The 12,252-nt window shown below is 37.2% G+C and overlaps 1 long non-coding RNA gene across 1 annotated transcript; it reads right to left on the minus strand.

Moving 5' to 3' along the window:
- Positions 1–439: 439 nt before the first annotated feature.
- Positions 440–1,623, minus strand: LOC130458385 (uncharacterized). Its single transcript, XR_008917673.1, has 2 exons — positions 1,300–1,623; positions 440–1,200 (listed from the first exon to the last, which is right to left on the minus strand). It is a non-coding gene; the product is annotated as an uncharacterized LOC130458385 (long non-coding RNA).
- Positions 1,624–12,252: the final 10,629 nt, after the last annotated feature.

A 12,252-nucleotide genomic window follows, 5' to 3' on the forward strand; every position in this document is an offset into this window, starting at 1 on the left:
TGATAGTAAACCTGCCAAGTATAATGCTATTAAGAATATTATGACTGAGATTACTGAATGCATTGTACTCAAGTTACTGAAAAGAAAAAAAAGTGAGGAAGCATATTAACTCGGCATCAAAAGTTACCTAAAAGTCACTGGCATTTGGGGCACATAAATACGATTAGGAAAATAAAGGTAGGTTGATATCAGAGAAAGCTAGAAGTAGAAGACTAAAGTCATGGTTAAAATTTGTGCTGGTTGGGCCCAAGATTTCAAGGAACATAGATAAAACCTCACACTAGGTTGGTATAAGGATAGAATTTATTGATAGTACATGAATCAACTTAAGTGCATCATTTTTTATACAAGAAAAACAAAAGACATATACTGAAATGAGTTTCCTCATTTCAGGAAATTAAGTCTCATTCCTCATTTCAGGAAATTAAGTCATATAAGCAACCATAATGGAAACAAATGATTTTCTCCAAGAGATAGAGCAATACTACTGCTGTTAGGGATGGGGGGATGGGGGCAGTTTATATTTAAAAAGACAAATGAAATTATAATGTAGTTAAAGTGTATCAATATAGAGAGCAGCTAGGTGGCTCAGTGGATTGAGAGTCAGGCCCAGAGAAAAGGGGTGGTGCTGGGTTCAAATTTGATCTCAGATACTTCCTAGCTGTGTGACCCTGGGCAAGTCACTTAACCCCCATTGTCTTGCCCTGACCACTCTTCTACCTTAGAACCAATACACAGTATTGATTCTAAGATGGAAGGTAAGGGTTTTAAAAAATGCATCAATGTATAATTAAAAGTTATTAAATTTCTTTGAAAATGGCATAGTCATGGTCAAAGTCAGCTAGTACTTATTAAGTGCCTTCTATATGTCAGGTACTATGCTAAGTTTTATGAATACAAAAAAAGGCAAAAAATTGTCCTTGCTTTTAAGGAACCCACAGTTTAACGCAGGAGACAACATATAAACAACTATGTACCAACAAGATAAACACTGGAGTAGTTTCAGAGGGAGGTACTAAGATCAAGGACTGGGAAAGTCTTCTTGTAGAATGCCAGGAATTAGCTAAGACCTGAAGGAAGCCAAGGAAGTTAGGAGGCACAGATGAGGATGGAGAATGTTCTAGGCACAGAAGACATCCAGGAGAAACACTCAGAGATAGAAGATGGAATACAACAAAGAGGCCAACATCACTCTTCACACTGGAAGAATTTAGAAAACAATGTTTATTAATACTCTAATTTGGAATGTAATATAGTGAGGGAGAAGTGCAGGTTATAGATGTGGCAAAGGATACCTACAAATCATGGCATTGGGAGGGTTCTCTTTCCTCAAGACAGCAGAATTCTCATGAAGTTCACCAAAGGGCTATCCATGCTGGAGTCACTTCTCCACTGAGCAGGACTTGCTTCTCACAGGGTTGGGTGTCTTTGCAGGAGAAAACATAAAACATAAAGGTTGAAACATTGGGTTCCCTGTGCTTGCTGTGCTTCCATTGGCAGCTGAAGTCTTTACTACCTCCAGCTTCAGACTCAGCTATAATTCTTGGCTGGGATACCACTGGGCTCTTTCAGAATAATGCAGAAGCCTCTCTAGTTCTGTTCCCTTAGGGCTTCCATGAAGTTTGCCTTTCCTGTATACAAGGTGAGTGCTAGGAGATGTGAGGGGGGAAAAGGGGTTATTATATAAAAAGATTGGATTGGATTATTTTAAAATAGGGTCACCAGGAATTTATATTAATTCCAAATAGATTTATTTACAATTTATTTACAAAATATAGAAACAGTGAAGTTAGAAATTCAGAGAGAGGATAGGGTAAGATATCTAGCCCAAGCACTAAGTAATTTCTCCCAGCCCCTGGCTCAACCCAGGTAGGGAGAGTTAGTCCTTAAGCCTCGGCAAAGTTGAGGAATCTGGGAAAATCTCTGCTGAGGCTAGCCTCTTCAGAAAATCCAATATGAAAAGATTCAGCTTTTCATTCACCACATCTTGGGCCTAATCAGCAGATTCTCCACCAGCTTCCACTCCTAAGAAAGAAAGAATTGTCAGTAGAACTCAAATCAGGAAGTTGTCACTCCCTTTTAAAGACACTTTCTTTTGCGTCACTTCTTGTGCCTTCCCCTAATTTTTACATGGACAAATCATAGTCTAAAGCCTTGCTTAGGATTCCTTAGGAGACAGTCAGTCGATTCTGATTCATCACCCACTATTGCACACGTGGGTCACAGACTTCCCCCTTAATGATTAAGTGGGATGTTTACACTTTTGGTGATTAAATCTAAAAATGGCCAGGGATTACAATTTAATCTTAACAATCAGGAGAGAGTTAATTAATTCCATTGTCACAATCAGGGGAGTGTTAAATTTAATCTTCACAGAGAACAGAAATTTAGCCTTTCTTTTTAACAGATCTTCTTGGTTCAGTGAAAATAGCCATCATGTAAATTATTCTTCTGATTTTATTTATTTCACTCTGTCACTTGATACAAAATTTTACATATTTCTCTGAATCTATCTGATTCAACATCTCTTATAGATCAACAAAACCCCATTACATTCATTTAAACACAATTTATTATGCCATTGCCCAAGTGATGGTCATCTATTTTGCTTTTATATAATTTCAGGAAGCAACAATTGTGATCTATTAAATAAGAGTCTTTAGAACCCCAAATATAAAGGAACAATAGTAAAAATTAAAATTAATATACAATAATTCCAAATATTTATATTTTAAGAAATTTATTAATGATTATTAGAAATAAAGGAATAAAAAGGTGGTTGCCATCATAGTAAAAATTAAAATTAACCATCATTGCAAAAATTATAATTTTATATTTTATAAGATTTATTAATGATCATTAAAAATAAAGGAATAAAAAGGTAACAAAATTAAAAACCACGTGCCCATGACTCAGTCATTTGTTCAAAAGGCCCACTCCACCACAGTCACAACAGGAAGCAAAGAGAGCGAGACCAGGAACCCCACCCAATATATTTCCCTTTCTACAGGATGCATGTAATGACAGGAAGTCAATTGGCTTCTGGGAAATGTAGTTTTTAAGGTGAAATTAGAAATCTGTTACCTTAAAAACTACATTTCCCAGAAGCATCACTTTTTTACAGGAACACAGATTTAGAGCTGTAAAAGCACTTAGAACCCAATAAATTCGACCAAATAATTTTATAGACTAATGGAGATTACATTCCTTATCTAAAGTAACATGGCTAATAAGTATCAAGTGGGATTTGAACCCAAATCTTCCTGACTCAAAGTTCCATCCACTGTACTATTGTTATAATGAGTTTTCTTAATTTCAGTCTCCTTAGGAATAGAATTTCTAAGTTAGAGGAAGTTACATAATCTCATAAGGAACTGTTGGAGTTAGTTCTGGGCTCCATCTTCTCTGACTGTCTCAGGGAACAGCCCCCTGAGTTTGGAGAGGTTTGGAGTAGCTCTCTGTCAAAAGGATCTGACAGTTACTTCTGACAGTTTGGTTTCAGATACTTGGCTAAGGAGGTTGGAGAAGATAGATTTATTTTATTAGTTAGGTAAGGTAGATAGCGAATTTAATATTAGTTAGAGAGTGTAGGTTAGTTAGGCCTGCTTTGTCAGGCAAGAAGATTCTTAGATTTAGGGTTTTCTTAGAGATTTTAGATTAGTGTTTGAATTTAGGCATAGTTATACAATATAAGATCTATAATCTCCTATTTCCTATCTCCTATTTCCTATCCCAACTCTCCTCCAAATAAATAGTGTCAGTGGTATACCAAACTGATCTCCGCAACTTTTATCAGACGCCTATCAATATTTATTAACTTTAACACTATGCTACATCTCTGTGTCATAGAGGAACTAATGATAATGATAGGGATGAATTATGAACTATGGGGGACAGCTAGGTGTTTCAGTGGACAGAGAGCCTGGCCTGGAGATGGAACATGTTGGGTACAAATTTGTTGTCAGATATTTCCTAACTGTGTGACCCTGGGCAGGTCATTTAACCTCCATTGCCTAGCCCTTACCACTCCTCTGCCTTGGAATCGCTATTGATTCTAAGACAAAAGGTAAGAGGGTTTAAAAAAAATTATAGGCTTAGGAGGAGTAAGGTTTATGGTCATATGAAATGACGAGGCCATTTTTTAATAGAGACATTTCAGAATGCTCGATCAGGAAAGGGCAATATTTTGGGTTATATGTTAAAGCATGAGCATCCCTGTGTGTGACAGAAGTGAAGTGTCTTGTAGGTCATAGAAGGTGGAAAAACTGAGAAATTGAAGATGATATGGGAGATGGGAAAGAGAGGCATTTGTGTTAAAGTTCTCTAGTATATGAGCCAGGTTTGGGGTGAAGAGAAAGATTTGGGTGTCAAGCACTAAACTCCTTGAGAAAAGAGAGTGAATGACCCAAGTAGATAGCAAGCGCCAGGATCTGGATAGTGTAAAACAAACAAACAAAAAAAACAACCTGGCTAAAGGCAACCTCCTCTCAAAGGAACAGAATCAGGGTTTCTTTCTCCTGAGATCTATCCTATTCTGTAAAAATGGAGGTTGACATAACTTTACATATGACTTCATGGAACAATCTAATTATTATACATGTTTATTATTATTAGTTATTATGAATTTATATTATATATTTACATCTATTTTATATTATATGTATATCATCTATAATAAATTCAATTCAATCCAGCAGCAATGACTTCTTCTATTATTTATAATGAATTCCTCTATATAATCTTTTCCAGGCGATGTGGAGTACTTGTTCTCCTTTTCAGTATTTCTTTTAGTGCTGGACTCTTTGGGGGGTTCTTGTCTGTGGGGCCTCTGTATATGAGTGAAAACAAACATCAGTGGCTGAGCAGTCAGGTGGCAACACAGCTGCTCTACTGGCTGCCTTGCTGGGAAGCTCGGTTGTAAGCCACCATTTTGTGGCTATGGTAGGAGCATCGGTGAGGATCAGACGTTCAGAGAGCAGTGGGTCCCCACAGGGCTAGATTCTATTTAAACTTCACTCACACACTCAGGATTTTCATTACGTCCAGATAAATCTCTGACTGCTTATTGAGTAGTCCCTTCATGCCTTTGGTCATGGGGATACTTAGCTGGGTTTGCTCCTTACAGGGAGAAATTAGAGGTTGGGCTCTTTTGGTTATTTCACTATTCCAGTCATTGAAAAGGAAAACTCATTTAGTTAGTGGCACTCCCCAGGCAAGGATGCTCTCTGACTCATCATCTCTGCTTCCTTTGTGTGTTGCTGGATTGGCTGATCTCTCAAATATATCCATGTATCTTTTCTTTTTTTTTAAAGAAAACCCTTATCTTCCATCTTAGAATCAAGACTATGTATTAGCTCCAAGGCAGAAGAAGGGTAAGGGCTAGGCAATGGAGGTTAAGTGACTTGCTCAGGGTCATACAGCTAGGAAGTATCTAAGACTAGATTTGAACCTGAGACCTTCTGTCTCCAGGCTTGGTTCTCTATCTACCACTGATTCACCTAGCTGCACTTTCAAAAAAATACATTTTAAAAAGTAATAAAGGGGGACAACTAAGTAACTCAGTAGATTGAAAGCCAGACCTAGAGACAAGAGTTTCTTGGGTTCAGATCTGGCCTGAGATACTTCCTAGTTGTGTGACCCTGAGCAAAACACTTAACCCTTATTTGCTTAGCCTTTACTACTCTTCTACCTTGGCACCAATACACACTATTGATTCTAAAATGGAATGAAAGGAATTTTTAAAAGTAATATGGGGGGGGGGAGATTAAAATTGAATGAAGATTGAAACATATCAGTCTTCATTTTATTTCCTCCATGAATTTTTCTCTAGTGTAAGCCATGTGTCTTATCTCAAAACAAACAGGGAAATATGTATTATATATATAATATATGTACAACTAATATCTACTGCCTTTTGGGGACAGGGAGGAGATGCGAGGGAAGGGGAAAAAAGAATGCTACATTTTTTAACATATCTAATATGGAAATTTTTTCCCTTGGATAAGTATATTTATTTTAATTTATTACATATAACAAATCACATATATATTAGATTATCACATATAAAAAATAAAATAAATGGTAACTAAAAAAGGAACAAAGGGTGGCAGTAGGTAGCACAGTGTACAGAATGCAAGATCTGGAATTGGGAAGACCTGGGTTCAAATTTGATCTCAGACCCTTCCTGTCTGTGTAAACTGGGGCAAGTCACTTGATTCCAATTGCCTAATCCTTCTGTCTTAGAATTGATATTTAAAATTGATTCTAAGACAGAAAGTAAAGGTTATTTTTTTAAAAAGTAATTAAGGGGCTAGTGCAATTCACCACATGAAAAGAATTTGAGAAGGTTGCTTACAAAAAAACCATGATAATATGCAATAGAAGTGCCCTGTTTCTCAATCTGGCACATAGGCAAATGTTTTGTAGCTGTTTCTGCTCTGTTAACTTTGGGATGAAAAATGCTATTTCCTAAACAAACCAGGACCAGATCTCCTAGACCCTAAATAAAGGGGAAGAAAGATTTTTATCATTAAAAACAATTCATTAAATAAGACTAATTAATTAGAAGGAAACAATACAAAATTAGTTACTCTGATTTCTGGTTTTATGAAAATTTAAAGGAGGGGAGGAATAAATAGATAAATTTCCCTAAATTCAGAAAAAGAGGCATTTCAGCATATCCCCAAGAGTCTGTGAACAATTAAAGGAACATGGAAACCATAACTGATTTATCAGTGTGGGACCAGTTTTCAGATAAAACAAATGGCTCAATAGTGATGTTTAATTAAGAGAAACTCCTTGCATCAGCCTTTGGATTTGATTGTTTTTCTCGTCATCAGGCTCTTAGTTAAAGGTCTTTAAGCAGCAGGTAGAGGTGGTCTATCTTCCTAGCCATGTAGGGTTAGGTTCAAACAACGCAATAAAGTTTTCTCCTAATTCCTATAATTAAATAATATTTTCTCACAAAACAGAAGTTGTAATAGGCCTATAATTAAATAGAAAGGGAACTGAAATAACTCCAGAATTCAGTCACAAGATGGAGTCTGTAATATTTATTAGGAAAAATGAGTGGGATATGAGAACAGGAAGGTTTTGTAGCAGGGAATGGAGGAGTTGAAGGGAGAGAAGGAATATGGCTGCTGGTAAGGTAATAGGAGAGAGATACCCCCTGCCGAGAGGCTAGGTTTGAAAAATGGGGTTCCCAAGAAATGAGCCACTAATGATAGCCTGCGTGGATGTCTTCTCTATGGATTGATGCTGAAGATGCCCCAAAGCAGGTAAGCATGGACCCTCCTGAGGGACAAGCCTCCCTCCAGACCAAGGTTGCCCAGCAGGTGTCTAATAAGAACAGTTTCTAGCTGAATGACTGTCCTGAGGTTCAGCTTCCTCGATGTCCCCTGAAATGTTAGTCCTCTTATCTGACTATGATATTCAAATAAAGGTAAATTTTAATAACAAGTTTGGATTGTGGAGGTATCAGGGAAGAAGGAAGAGGGATGTCCCTAGATGAGGTTTGAGTCTCTTTCAGGTTTTGGGCTGAGGCCAGGCCCCACAGTCTGATGGAGGGCTTCTGTGATTCCTGTCTATGCTAATCTGTGCTAGATTTCTTAAATTCAAAGTCTTAGCAGTAGACAGCAAGCAACAAGAAAAGTTCTGACTGTCAGAACTGGTTGGGCCTGTACCTTCAGACTGATGCCCCTAAAGACTGGCCTTACAGTTCAAACTGCTTCCCTTAAGTCCTTTTGTCGATGACATGATCACAAGAATCCAGGGAGAGCCCACAGTTGGAAAAATCAGGAATAGAGCCACTTCTATCCAGAGACTTGGAGAGAGCTCCTTCTTCCACCTCCAGGGCCAGCAAGGAAGTGCTCCTCAGAAAACTAACTGCCACTCCCAGTTGGCCCCTCCCCCACCAACTGTCAGTCACCTTAATATCTTCTCTCTCTAACACTTCAACTGCTGTTGGTTCGAATTCAGTAGCAGAAAGTCCAGAACTTGGTTTAGTTTTCCTTTCCACAAGTCCATCACCATTTGCTGCTCCAATCCCCTCAATTCTTGTAAAAGCTAGTTGAAACTGGGGCTTCAGTCTAATTGTGGGAGAAACATACCAAAATGGTTCAACCAAAAGCACTGTAGAACTGTACCCCGACCCTTCAAGGATGCCCTAGAACCTTGAAAGGAAGATATAACTATCTTACTCTGAGACAGAGAGTCCAGAGCTTTGCTCCAGAAATATTGTGATATTCCCATAATAAATCTGAGGGCTGGTAAGCAGGGGGATCATGTACAATCTCAACATATTTTTATTTGTTTATATATTTATTGTTTATCCAATTAACAAGCTTTAGAAAATTAATCCATCCCTACCACGATCACAAAAATAAACTGCAAAAATAAAGCTATCAGTTCATAATTACATTTCTGACAAAAAAATGTTCTGTGATAGTCATGTCTGAAAATCTATTTCCCTTTATTTTAAGTTCATCACCTTTCTGTAAGAAAGTGAGTGGTGTGTTTCTTCTTTGTTCTTTGGAATCCTGATTTATCATTGCATTGATCATAGATCAAAATCCTTCAAAGTTTATTTTCTCTATTATATTATCTTTGTCTAAATTGTCCTCCTACCCTAATGCATTCCTATCTCTAAATCAGCCTTCTCAGCTTCTTTTGAAACTCTCTATTTATTTCATCATTTGTTATGGTTATTGTTATGTTCATTATATTGTTATGGTTATGATTATTGCCTTCATGTATCACAATTTGTTTAGCCATCCCCCAGGATAAGGATATTCCCTTAGTTTCCAATTTGAGGCTTCCACAAAAGGAGTTACTAAAAATATTTTTGTACATATTGGACCTTTTCCTCTTCCTTTTCTTTTGGCCATAGTCCCAATAGTGATATAGCTGGGTCAAATGATATGCATCATTTGGTAGCTTTCTGGACAGAAATCTAGATTTCTTCCAAAATGGTGAATCAATTACCACTTCCACCAAGAGAGCATAAATGAGCCTATTTTCCCACAATCATCCTATTATGTCATTTTCTTTTCTTTTTGAGTTGCGCCATTCAGATGGCTGTGAGGAAAAATCCCTCAGAGTAGCTTTTTTTGCATTTCTTTAGTTATTTCTTGTGATTATTGATGAATTAGATTTTATTTCTTTGTAAGTTACTATTTATATTCTGTAACTATTTATCTATTGGGGAATAGCTCCTACTCTTATATATTTAGAACAGTTCCTTATTTATCTTGGATATGAACCCTTTATAAGAGAAACTATTCACAAAGATCTGATTCTCTTCTAAATTTTAATGCATCAGATTGTACAAAAATTTTCTTAATTTTGTAAAGTCATAACAATCCATTTTGTCTGGTGTGATCTATTACTTGTTTGGTCACCAGTTCTCCTGAAAGGTAATTTCTTCCCATTTTGTTTATGTGCCTTTCATGTCTAGGTTATGCATTAGTTTGAAGCTTATCTTGGTGCATGGTGATCAACATGTATTTAAAAGGGCATTTTTCAGCATAGAAACCAAAACATGGCTCTATGGAAAGATCATTGATTTTAGAGTCACAGGATCTCAGTTTGAATTTTGACTCTGCAATTTACTAACTACGCACATTTGGACAAGGTATTTAACCACTTCTCCCAGTCTCAGTTTCCCCATCTTTAAAATGAAAGGATTGAACTAGATGAAAATTATGATCCTAAATCCAAAATGATGGTTGTCTCATGATTTTTGCTGAACACAATAAACATAAAGGAAAAAAAAAAGAAACATTTCTTTATAACTTTATGCAGGGAGAAGTCAGAGGGCTTCAGAAATCCAAGCCAAATGCCTGTAATAAAAAAAAAAAAAGATAAAACTTAATTCTGAATGAAGAAGCTAGAGGTGGCTCTGAACAACAAAGGAGTGTTTGTTAAAGAAATTGTGATTGAAATGTAAATCCCAAGTTGCCTAAGGATCTCTTAGCTAGCAGAATAAACCCAGACTGAACCAAAAAATAAACAAACAAACAAGAAACTTCTGAGATTAAAAATAATGCTTCAAGAAGTCTTTGGAAATGACAAACAGATGGTTTGAAAATACAGATGTACCTACAAAAAGAGACACCTGCCATATGCTCTACAGTAATGATAAAAATATCCATTTCTATAGTTCTTTAACATAAAATCCTTCTCTTCTAACAATATTATCAGGCAGGTAGCCCTAATATTATTCCCATTTTATATGTAACAGTTCCATATTACCTCAATAGCCCTAGAACTTGGTTTCTCATAATAAGCCAGGCTTCCATTTTTGACTTTCTTCTGATTAATTTCATTGCAATAGTGAAATGATAATAATTTCCTTATCTATCATTAGGGATGATACATGACTAATAGACTCATCTTCATGACTTCAAACCTGGCCTCAGACTCTATCTTTGTGACCTTGGGCACTTCATCTGAAAGTGGAGGGAATGGCAAAAAAAAAAAACCAAACTCTAACATCTTATTAACTAAGAAAATTTCAAAATGGTGCTGTGAGGAGTCAGACATTACTTAACAACAACAACCTTGAGCTAGGTCAATGGGACTGGGGTACTTCACCACTCTCTGTTCTGTATTCACCAGAGGGCTTTGGATCAATTCAGGTAACCAACTTCTTATTAGATTCCCCTTTCCTGTACTCCTAAACTCAATAATTCTCCTACCGTGGTGCCCTGAGGAAAAATTACCTAAGGCTTAGCTTATGGTTTGAGTCTTAATTACCCCAAATGGGAAATAAAAGAGATACTCAATGTTCAATATGAATCAGGTATGGGGCATGCCATTTATTTCTGGATACACAAGAAAGACTAAACATGAAATAATTCACAGGCTTGCATTAACAGAATAAGATTTGGTCATTTAAAATTATTTATATAATGCTAGAGTGCCAGGCCTGGAGTAAAGAATTCTCCTCTTCCTGGGTTTAAATCAGGCCTCAGATACTTACTAGTTGTGTGACCCTAGATGAGTCATTTACCCCTGTTTGCCTCAGTTTCCTCATCTGAAAAATGAGCTGAAGAAGGAAATAGTAAACTACTCAAGTATCTTTGTTAAGAAAACCCTAAATGGGATCATGAAGAATAAGACATGACTGAAACAATGAACAACAACTAAGTAGGTTATATTTAACCCTTCCTCAATACTTTAGGCAGTTTGTGGGATGGCTGATTAGGTGGTTTTCATTTCCCTTCAGTTCTGGGCTTTCCTTGTACTACAAAACCCAGCGTCCTTTGAACTTCATACCTAGCCATTTTCAAAGTCTATTGCTGACACATTCAAAAATCTATAGACTTTCTGAACTCGCAGTTATTTCTTAAACAAAATAGGGACAGAACAAACACAAGAGAAACGCAAATAGCCCAGGTCCTGGTGAAAGCTTTCCTAACTTCACGTTTATGGTCAAGGCTGGCATGAAATGGGTATAGAGAATGATCTTTTCTTCCCCATCCCTCACTGGAGTTATGTCATGCCACCTGGAAAGTCAACGACTCTCCTTTTAACAGATGCAACAACCAGCTTCCTTGCTGCTCTCATGAGTTGGGAGGTAGGGGTGGGAATATGGATCCAAAGGACCACTCAGGGTTCTCCATATTAATCTAAAATACAGAGTTCTTTCAGTTATTGGCCTCCATATGGCAATTTCCAAAGCTCCCATTCTACTGATTAGATCCAGCATGTCCCAGGGAGGAGAGGGTGAGGAATGGTCCTGCTGCACTTAATATTAAAATATAAGATTAAATCAGTCATTCAGTCAATAAAATTCAGTCAAAAAGGTCAATAACTTATTAGGTACCTTCTATATAGATTAGACATTGTGCTAAGCTCTGAGGATGCAAAAAGAGTCAAAAGACACCCCCTGTGTTAGAGGAGCTTAAAAGCTAATAGAGGAAACCAAAAGTCAGCAAATATGGACAAATAAGCTAAATATAGCATGAATAGGAAATAAGAGGGGGGAAGGCACTAGAATTTAGAGAGTTTGGGAAAGCTTTCCTGTAGAAGGAGGGATTTTAGATGGGTCTTGTAGGAAACCAAAGAAGGCAAGAGGTAGAGATGAGAAGGAAGAACATGGCAGTCATGGGAGGGAGTCAGGACATTTCTATTGAGAGTCCACACTCAAACCTCTGTGGTCCAAACCAAACGACTTCTCATACTCCCTAAGAGAGGGAGTTTGTGAGCCCAATCTGACCCTGACACTTCACAGATGTCATCAGCATTGCC

This window comes from Monodelphis domestica, chromosome 3 (genome assembly GCF_027887165.1).
Source record: "Monodelphis domestica isolate mMonDom1 chromosome 3, mMonDom1.pri, whole genome shotgun sequence".
In the NCBI taxonomy this organism is placed as follows: Eukaryota; Metazoa; Chordata; class Mammalia; order Didelphimorphia; family Didelphidae; genus Monodelphis; species Monodelphis domestica.